At 56.5% G+C, this 10,532-nt stretch overlaps 1 long non-coding RNA gene across 1 annotated transcript in view; it reads left to right on the top strand.

Annotated features, from left to right (window-relative positions):
• LOC108295981 overlaps positions 1-5,299 on the top strand; it is a 29,074-nt gene extending 23,775 nt beyond the window's left edge. Inside the window, exon 3 of the long non-coding RNA XR_001821688.2 lies at positions 4,948-5,299. This is a non-coding gene — a long non-coding RNA (uncharacterized LOC108295981). The remainder of the gene's footprint in view (positions 1-4,947) is intronic.
• Positions 5,300-10,532: the final 5,233 nt, after the last annotated feature.

The raw sequence follows: 10,532 nt of genomic DNA, 5'->3' as shown, positions 1-10,532 counted from the left end.
AAAATAAAAAAAGAAAGAAAAAGAGGTTTTCAAACCCCCCAAATCACTAAGCTAAAAATAAAATTCAAGGTGGCAATTGAATCTGTTCAGAGTCACCCTCCGCTCACTGAGATAGATGCATATCTGATTGCCTCCTTTGGAAAGGCTCATCAGAAACTCAAAATAATCCAACCGTTTGTCAGTCTTCCTGCCCCTGTTCAGCTGTCCCGCTTTCCCTGACCGGATCACGTTGTCTTCCATATTCATGTGTCCTGTGTCCCCAGAACATATAAAAACTTAGCTGTGTCCTGACAACCGTGAGCACCTGTGGTCAGGACCTTCTGAGGCTGGGTCACGGGCGCGTGTGGTCACTCTTGGCGAAATAAACTTTCTAGATTAACAGATAACGTGTCTCAGATTTTCGGGGCTCACCGGGGTCACAGCGGGGGTTGCTGGGTCGGAGGACGATGTCCATCGGGTAAATTCTTAATTTTTTTTTTTTTTTTTTGAGACAGAGTCTTGCTCTGTTGGCCAGGCTGCAGTGCAGTGACAAGCCTCGACTCCTCACTGCAACCTCCCAGCTAATTTTTGAATTTTAGTAGAGACGGGGTTTCTCCGTGTTGGGCTGGCTGGTCTCGAACTCCTGACTTCAGGCGATTCTCCTGCCTCAGCCTCCCGAGTAGCTGGGATTACAGGGGCCTGCCACCATGCCCAGCTCATTTTGTATTCTTAGTAAACACAGGGTTTCTCCGTGTTGGCCAGGCTGGTCTGGAAGTCCTGGCCTCAGGTGATCCACCCGCCTCGGCCCCCCCAAAGTGCTGGGATTACCGGCGTGAGCCACCGTGCCCAGCCGTGGATTCTTTCAAACGCACCCAGAAGCCACTGCACGCAGCCCTGGTCTCGGCAGACTTGAATTCACAGAGCCCGTGGTGAGCGTTCTGCTCACTGCCCTCCCCTAAATGTCCACCAGGTGCCCCCAAGGCCCTTGGCGACCAGACCTCAGCCTCCGCCAGCACAGAGCGTTTCATCTACCCCTCCCGGCGCCCCAGAAAAAGACGTAAACCGCCAGGTGCAGTGGGTGACACCTGTGATCCCAGGACTTTGGGAGGCCGAGGCGTGCGGATCATGAGGTCAGGAGTTCGAGACCAGCCTGGCCAGCATGGCGAAACCCCGTCTCGACTAAAAACACAGACACTGCCCGTGCGTGGTGTCAGACGTCTGTCATCCCAGCTGAGGCAGGAGATGACCGGGAGGAGATGCTCGGGGGGGGGCTGAGGCAGGAGATGACAGGTGATTCTCGGGGTGTGGGGCGGTGGGCTTAGGCAGGGGAATCGCTTGAACCCGGGAAGCGGAGGTTGCGGTGAGCCGAGATCGCGCCACTGCCCTCCAGCCCGGGCGACAAGAACGAGACTCTGTCTCAAAAACAAAAAACGACCTGAAGCCACATGAACGGCTCGGGCCTGACCACTGGGGTGGCCCCAGGCCCCCCAGGAAGTTCCAGCCAGAGAGTTTCCAAAATAATTTGCTGTTTGTTCCAGCCAAGGCCAACACTACCTACCCCCCCAGCCTCTCCCAGAGCATTTACAGACAGGTGCTAAAGTCCAGAGTCCCCCCTGTACCCCTTGGAGATGTTTTAAGGCCGGGCGTCCTGGGGTGCTTTGATGTCTGCCTCTGGAATGACATCAAAAAACCCTTTAACTCCTTCTTTGCCAACTGTGCCAAGCGCCCTTCTCTGAAATTCCCATTCAACCCTGCGCGAATCCAGGGTGATGTCAGGACACGCAAGACCCTCTTCCCTCTTGCTGATTAAAATCTGTTCTTGGGCCGGGCGCGGCGGCTCACGCCTGTCACCCCAGCACTTTGGGAGGCCGAGGCGGGCGGATCACCTGAGGTCAGGAGTTCGAGACCAGCCTGGCCAATATCATGAATCCCCATCTCTACTAAAAATACAACAATGAGCCCAGTGTCATGGCACGCGCATGTGATCCCAGCTACTCGGGAGGCTGGGGCAGAATTCCTTGAACCCGGGAGGCGGGAAGGGGAGGGGGGAAGAGGAGGAGAGGGAAGGGGAGGGGAGGGGAGGGAAAAATGAAGGATGAAGAAAGGAAAAGAGGGAGGGAGGGAGGGAGGGGAGGCAGAAGCCAGGCCAGAAACAGCCGCAGTGGTGGCAGCTTGGCGCAGTGGTGGCAGCTTGGCGCAGTGGCGGCAGCTTGGCGTTTACCTTACTTGAACCCGGTTTCAACATCTGCCTGCCTTTGGCTGACACGCAGCGGCCGGCGGGAGGGCAGGTTCAGGTCTGTTTACACTTCCCGTGACCCCACAGTTCACTGTGTACAGAGAAAGCTTTCGGCCGAACTGAAAATACGTCAGGAGGCAATTTCACGAAACATAAAAACTGGAGACAAAAGTTTCGTGTTTTTTTTTTTTTTTGAGATGGAGTCTCGCTCTGTCCCCCAGGCCAGAGGGCAGTGGTGTGATCTCAGCTCACGGCAGCCTCCGCCTCCGGGGTTCAAGCGACTCTCCTGCCTCAGACTCCCGAGTAGCTGGGATCACAGGTGCCCACCAGCACACGCAGCTAATTTTTTGTGTTTTTAGTAGAGACGGGGTTTCGCCGTTTTTGCCAGGCCGGTCTCGAACTCCTGACCTCAGGTGATCCACCCGCCTCGGCCTCCCAGAGTGCTGGGATGACAGGCGTGAGCCACCGCGCCCGGACTTTTCTTTTCCTTTTTTTCTTTTTTTTATTTTTTTATTTTTATTTTTTTTCTTTTTTTTTTGAGACGGAGTTTTGCTCTTGTTACCCAGGCTGGAGTGCAATGGCGCGATCTCGGCTCACCGCAACCTCCGCCTCCTGGGTTCAGGCAATTCTCCTGCCTCAGCCTCCTGCGTAGCTGGGATTACAGGCACGCGCCACCATGCCCAGCTGATTTTTTGTATTTTTAGTAGAGACGGGGTTTCACCATGTTGACCAGGATGGTCTCAATCTCTTGACCTCGTGATCCACCCGCCTCGGCCTCCCAAAGTGCTGGGGTGACAGGCTTGAGCCACCGCGCCCGGCTCTTTTTTTCTTTTTTAAGAGATAGGATGTCCCTGTGTCACCCAGGCTGGAGTGCAGTCGTGTGATCATAACCAACTGCAGCCTCGACCTCCCAGGCTCAAGTGATCCTCCCCCCTCAGCCTCCCGAGCAGCTGGTACTACAAGGGCACACTCCGACGCCCAGCTAATTTCTACCTTTTCTGTGGAGACGGGGGCTGGGTACCCTGCCCAGGCTGGTCTGGAACCCGTGGGCTGAAGCATCCGCCCGCCTCAGCCTCCCACCGCGCTGGGATTTCAATCTCTGGAAAATGGTCATCTATTTTAACGTTGAATGGTGGTGTCTGGTCACAGGCATGTGTTTTGAGAATTGCATCCAAAGCCGAGTGAGTTTCCTGCTGTGTGTGTGGTCAGAGGTCGTTCTGCTGTTCAAAGGCCTGTGTGACGATTTTGAGCATGGGGACTTGGAGCATAAATGATTAGCAGGTGGAGAATCGCAGGTGGTATCGGGGTGACGAGCCCTCATCCCTGACTCCCTCCACCTCAGTGCTTTATTTTATTTATATTTTTTGAGACGGCGTTTTGCTCGGTCGCCCAGGCTGGAGTGCCGTGGTGCGATCTCAGCTCAGTGCAACCTCCGCCTCCCGGGCTCAAGCGATTCTCCTGCCTCACCCTCCCGAGTAGCTGGGATGACAGGGGCCCGCCACCACCATGCCCGGCTATTTTTTGTGTTTTTAGTAGAGTCGGGGTTTCCCCGTGTTGTGCTGGGAAGTCTGTATGTATCGCTCATGAAAATCAGTATCTCAGCCGGGCGCGGTGGCTCACGCCTGTAATCCAGGCACTTTGGGATGCCCAGGTGGGCGGATCACTTGAGGTCAGCAGTTCGAGACCAGCCTGGGCAACACGGTGAGACCCCGTCTCTACTAAAAATACAAAAAAAAATTTAGTTTGGGGCCGGGCGCGGTGGCTCAAGCCTGTAATCCCAGCACTTTGGGAGGCCGAGGCGGGTGGATCACGAGGTCAAGAGATCGAGACCATCCTGGTCAACATGGTGAAACCCCATCTCTACTAAAAATAGAAAAAATTAGCTGGGCATGGTGGTGCGTGCCTGTAATCCCAGCTACTCAGGAGGCTGAGGCAGGAGAATTGCTTGAACCCGGGAGGTGGAGGTTGCAGTGAGCTGAGATCGCACCCCTGCACTCCAGCCTGGGCGACAGAGCGAGACTCCATCTCAAAAAAACAAAAACAAGGCCGGGCACTGTGGCTCACGCCTGTAATCCTAGCACTTTGGGAGGCCCAGGTGTGTGGATCAACTGAGGTCAGGAGTTCAAGACCAGCCTGGCCATCACGGTGAAACCCCATCTAAAAAAAAAAAAAAAAAATTAACAAAAAACACAAAAATCAGTATCTCCAGCTCCTGATCAATAAACAAGTGAAGCGTAAGCAACCCTGGCCTTGAGGCTGGCTTCGGTGACTCACGCCTGTCATCACAGCACTTTGGAAGGCGGAGGGAGCAGATCACGAGGTCAGGGGTTCAAGACCAGCCTGGGCAACATAGTGAGACCCCCGTCTCTACTGAACATACAAAAAAATTCCCCGGGCCTGGTGGTAGTTGCCTATGATCCCAGCTACTGGGGAAGCTGAGGCAGGAGAATCGCTTGAGCCCGGGAGGCGGAGGTGGCGGTGAGCCGAGATCACCCCACTGCGCTCCAGCCTGGGCACAACACAGGGAGACTCTCTTTCAAAAAAAATAAGAATACTGAGTGAAAGATTCCACGTCTCCTCTGGCCCCTGGTGGGACATAGGGACCAGGAGCCGGCTTAGGGGTGACCAAGGGGGGCGACCAGGATGGCTGGGGAGCAAGGGGGGCTGGGGGCTGCCGGAATGCCAGGAATATTCCAAAGTTCTCTCTCTTTTTTTTTTCTGTTTTTCCCCAGACGGATTTCTTGCTCTGAATCTTCTTGCAAACAGCGGAGTGGCAAGTTACAAAGTGAAGACCTTCAACGTGTGTGGATCTGGGAAAGGTGTAATAAATAGACCCTTTCATTTATTTTTATTTAAATTTTTTTTTTTTTCTTTTTCTTTTTTTTTTTAAAAGATGGGCTTTCACCATGTTGGTCAGGCTGGTCTTGAACTCCCGACCTCAGGTGATCCGCCCGCCTTAGCCTCCAAAGTGCTTGGATTACAGGCATGAGCCACCACGCCCAGCCTCATTTATTTATTTTGGAGACGGACTCTCGCGGTGTTGCCACGCTGCAGTGCCGTGGCGCGATCTCAGCTCACAGCGGCGTCCGCCTCTCTTGTTCAAGCGATCCTCCTGCCTCAGCCTCCCGAGTAGCTGGGGATTACAGGCGCCCGCCACCACCCCCGGCTGATTTTTTCTATTTTTAGTAGAGACGGGGTTTCACCATGTTGACCAGGGTGGTCTCGATCTCTTGACCTCGTGATCCACCCGCCTCGGCCTCCCAAAGTGCTGGGATTACAGGTGTGAGCCACCGCGCCCGGCCTTTAAATTTTGTATTTTTTTAGTAGAGACAAGGTTTCACCGGGTTGGCCATACTGCTCTTGAACTCTGATTTCAAAGGATCCGCCTGCCCCGGCCTCTCAACATTGTCTCTTTTCTCTAGTAAAGGGGTAAGACCCACCTTCGGAGACAGCAGTCCGTATCCTTTATGTCAGCGTGCTTCTCAGGAGGGAGGGGGAAACGGAATTGGTGATGGTTTTAAAGAAGCCAGCTCAGGCCAGGCGCGGTGGATCACCTCAGGTCAGGAGTTCGAGACCAGCCCGGCCGACAGGGTGAAACCCCAACTCTGCTAAAAATACAAAAAATTACGCAGGCGTGGTGGCGGGTGTTGTGATCCCGGCTACTCGGGAAGCTGAGGCAGGAGAGTCTCTCGAGCCCGGGAGGCAGAGTTTGCAGTGAGCTGAGATCTCACCACTGCCCTCCAGCCTGGGCGACAGAGCGAGACTCCATCTCAAAATAAATAAATAAATATAATAAACGTTTATCTCCACCTGGTGTCCCTCCTAGCTATTGGAGGGGGTGCTCCCCGTCCTCAGTATTCGAAACTCAAACACGGGGTGACGGAACGTTCCAGTGGAGAAGACGGCTTTGCATCACAGTTAGCGCCCCCACCAAGAGCTTCCGTGCCGGGCGTGGGGAGAGGTTGGCAGACACACCTTCCAGCGCACAAGGGCACCGGCAACAGGGAAGTCCCGGCATTTCCAGGGCCCCACGCTCAGCCACTTAACTCCAGCACCTTTCACAGCCCTCGGCTGGCACAAGACAGGTAGCACCGAGGCACGGACGAGACGTCCCTCAGCCCCGGAGGTCCCCGCCCGCTGTTCCGCCCACACCTGGCCGCCCAGGACACAGAGAGGGAGGACAGCCCGTGTGACCAGGGGTCCATGTCACACCAGGACACAGAGAGAGGAAGGGCCCTGTGACCACGGGTCCACGTCACACCAGGACACACGGAGGAAGGCTGGACCCTGTGTCCACACGTCCACATCACACCAGGACATAGAGGTAGGAAGGGCCGGGTGCCATGACCACGGGTCCACATCACAGCAGGACACAGGAAGGACGGGCCCGGTGACCACAGGCCACATCACATCAGGACACAGAGAGAGGAAGGGCCCTGTGACCACGGGTCCACGTCACACCAGGACACGGAGGAAGGCCGGGCCAGTGACCAGGGCCCACGTCACACCAGTACAGAGGGAAGACAGGCCCTGTGACCACAGGTCCACGTCACACCAGGACAAAGGGAGGAAGGCGGGGTCCTGTGTCCACACGTCCACATCACACCAGGACACAGAGTGGGGAAGGGCCGGGCCCATGACCAGGATCCACATCACATCAGGACAGAGGAAGGAAGGCTGGGCCCCGTGTCCACATGTCCACATCTCACCAGGACACAGGGAGGACAGGCCCTGTGACTACAGGCCACATCACATCAGGACATAGAGGGAGGATGGGCCACGTGACCACAGGTCCACATCACACCAGGACACACTAAGGAAGGCTGGGCCCTGTGTACACATGTCCATATTACACCAGGACACAGAGGGAGGACAGGCCCCATGACCACAGGCCACATCACACCAGGACACGGAGGAAGGGCCGGGCCATGTCCACGTGACACCAGGACACAGAGGGGAAAGCCGGGTGTGGCGAGCTCTTACGAACCCACTCCTTGTGACCGCGGGCAGAGCAGGAGATGGTCCCGGCTCCGTGACCGTGCGAGGAGGCGTGGAAGCCAGGCCCCTGCTCCTGTGCCTCGCCAGGGCACAGGTCATGTCATGGGCCTCTCAGGGCTGTGGGAGGAGGCAGGAAACAGGAGAGACGGGTTGGCAGGGACTCAGTGAAGGGAGGAGGGAGGAGGGGGAAGGACAGGAGGAAGGAAGGAAACAGATGGGCCACGAGGAAGCTGTGGGAGGCTTGGCAGAGAGAGGGGTCTCAAGGAAGAGTGGAAGGAGGAGGTGGAGGATGGAGAAGACAGAGAAGCAGCAGGGGGAAGAAGGAGCAGGGAGGAGGGCGGACCGTGGGGAGCTGACGGGCCTGAGTTAGGGGTGAAGGAAAGGCAGAGACGTCCGTGGCCTGTGGCTTGGTGGCCAGCCAGATGTCCCCATGTCCAGGACAGCAGCTGCCCCCGAGGTGCCCCAGAGCTGGGGTGAGGGCAGAAACACGGGCCGGGACAGAAATGGGGTACAGGAGCCCCGTCTACAGTTACGTGGGAGAATCCCACCCAGGAACGCGGGATCACAAGGCAGCCCCGTGAGCCGTCCACTGCAGCCCCCAAATCTTCCGCGCACTCCCCCCCTTTTTTTTTTTTGAGACAGAGTTTTCCTCTTGTCGCCCAGGCTGGACTGTAGTGGCACCATCTCGGCTCACTGTGACCTCCGCCTCCCGGGTTCAAGCGATTCTCCTGCCTCAGCCTCCCGAGGAGCCGGGATTACAGGCGTGCACCACCATGCCTGGGTAATTTTGTATATTTTAGTAGACATGGGGTTTCTCATGTTGCTCAGGCTGGTCTCGAAGTCTTGACCTCAGGTGGTCCTCCTGCCTCGGCCTCCCAAAGTGCTGGGATTACACGTGTGAACCACCACACCCAGTCTAGAATTATGTAAAGGCCCATCGGCTTTAAATTGGAATTTTTAATTTTATTTTTACTTTTTGAGATGGAGTTTCCCTCTTGTTGTCCAGGCTGGAGTGCAGTGGTGAGACCTCAGCTCACTGCAGCCTCCGCCTCCCGGGTTCAGGCGATTCTCGTGCCTCAGCCTCCCAAGTAGCTGGGATCACAGGCGCCCACCGCCACACCCAGCTGATCCGTGTACTCTCTGAGGCCCACACTGGCCCTGACCTGGCGTCCAGCCCGGAGTGGGAGACAGCGAGGTGCGTGGGAGCACCTGCAGAGTAGACGCAGAGGAAGCAGCTGGGAGGAGTCTGGAACGGGGCCCTGGACAGACCCCTGACTGGCGCTGCTGGTCACCTCCTGGTCAGGTCAGGGTGGGGGAGTCTGGGTGGAGTGTGCTGGGACAAGCCATTCTCACCGACAGAGGCAGTGTGGGCCGCCCAGGACACGGACAAGGGCCACACGAGGTGGGAGAGGCCGGAACCCGAAGGGGATACCTGGGTGGGTGGGTTTGCTGGCCCAGGCGCTCAGAGCCTGCAGCCTGCCGGTCCCCTGCCTTCCCCCAGGGCTGAGATGAAAGCACCTGCCCTATTGCCCGACCCCGTCCTGTGGCTTCCAGAAAACAACCCCAGCAGTGACCAGTGGTCGAGTGGAATGTGTCACTCAGAGACCTGTTGCCAGGCACGGTGGCTCATGCCCAGCACGATGGGAGGCTGAGGCAGGCGGATCATGAGGTCAGCAGTTCAACACCGGCCTGACCAATATGATGAAACCCCGTCTACTAAAAATACAAAAATTAGTGGGGTGTGTTGGCACGGGCCTGTAATCCCAGCTACTCAGGAGGCTGAGGCAGGAGAATCGTTTGAACCCCGGAGGCTGAGGTTTCGGTGAGCCAAGACCGCACCACTGCACTCCAGCGTGGGTGACAGAGTAAGACTCCATCTCAAAAAAAAAAAAGGACCTCCATGTCCCCTCCAAGGGCCCCTCTGACCACAGACACCCCCATAGGCACACATGGAATTTGACTGGGACAAGCTCATCCCTGGATGTTGACTGGAGGCTGGTCTTGAACTCCTCACCTCAGTTGATCCACCTGCCTCGGCTTCCCAAAGTGCTGGGATTGCAGGTGGCAGCCACGGCGCCCGGCCAGCCTCACCATCTTTTAGTCGATACTTATCATGCAAAATCTTGCCCTGCTTCCTAAACCCACACACCTGCAGAGGTAAGGGCTACAGATGTGAAGAAAACCTTTTTTTTTTTTTAAATAGAGACAGGGTTTTAACATCTTGGCCAGGCTGGTCTCGAACTCCTGACCTGTGATACACCAGCCTCGGCCTCCCAAAGTGCTGGGATTACAGGCATGAGCCACCATGCCCGGTCTGAGAAAACTTTTCGCTCTTAAAAATCAGGATCTCGGGCCGGGCGCGGTGGCTCAAGCCTGTCACTCCAGCACTTTGGGAGGCCGAGGCGGGCGGATCACGAGGTCAAGAGATCGAGACCATCCTGGTCAACACGGTGAAACCCCGTCTCTACTAAAAATACAAAACATTAGCTGGGCATGGTGGCGCGTGCCTGTAATCCCAGCTACTCGGGAGGTTGAGGCGGGAGAATTGCCTGAACCCAGGTGGTGGAGGTTGCGGTGAGCCGAGATCGCGCCACTGCACTCCAGGCTGGGTAAAGGAGTGAAACTCCGTTTAAAAAAAAAAAAAATCAGGATCTCAGCCGGGCATGGTGGCTCACGCCTGTAATCCCAGCACTTTGGGAGTCTGAGGAGGGCGGATCATCTGAGGTCAGGAGTTCGAGACCAGCCTGGCGACTATAGAGAAACCCCATCTTTAAAAATAAAAATAAATAAAAAAATAAAAATCAGTATCTCGGTCGTCCTGAGGCTCCACGAGACCGCCCTCAGCAGCCACCAGTGGCCCGAGTGGAAGGTCAGTCTCAGACCTGCGTGTCCCCTCCAAGGGCCCTTCTGACCAGAGACACCCCCGAGCCCACCCCTTGGGGACGTCCTCCTCAGTGTCGCTAAACCCCCGGCCAGGGGGACCCCGGGGACGCACTGTGGGATCTACTGTTGGGTCCCCTATGGGGGTTTTCATGACCCCAGGCCTGGTCAGGACGCCGGCCCCTCCCCTGACCCAGGGCAACGGGGTCCCTGCCTGAGTTGGGGGCCCGCGTTTGCAACCCACGTGTCCCGAGGTGCAGACAGGTCCGTGGCGGGGGCAGGGTGTCCCTCCTCCAGCAGAAATGTTTGCTCCAGCCAATCACAGAGTCCCTTCTTCGGCGGGAATGTCCACTGCAGCCAATCACAGCGTCCCTCCTACAGCAGGAATGTTCGCTCCAGCCAATCACAGCGTCCCTCCTCCAGCAGGAATGTTTGCTCC

This window comes from Cebus imitator, unplaced genomic scaffold (genome assembly GCF_001604975.1).
Source record: "Cebus imitator isolate Cc_AM_T3 unplaced genomic scaffold, Cebus_imitator-1.0 Scaffold672, whole genome shotgun sequence".
Lineage (NCBI taxonomy): Eukaryota > Metazoa > Chordata > Mammalia > Primates > Cebidae > Cebus > Cebus imitator.
Note: the sequence above shows the minus strand (reverse complement) of the source record. Positions and strands in the feature narration are given on the sequence as shown.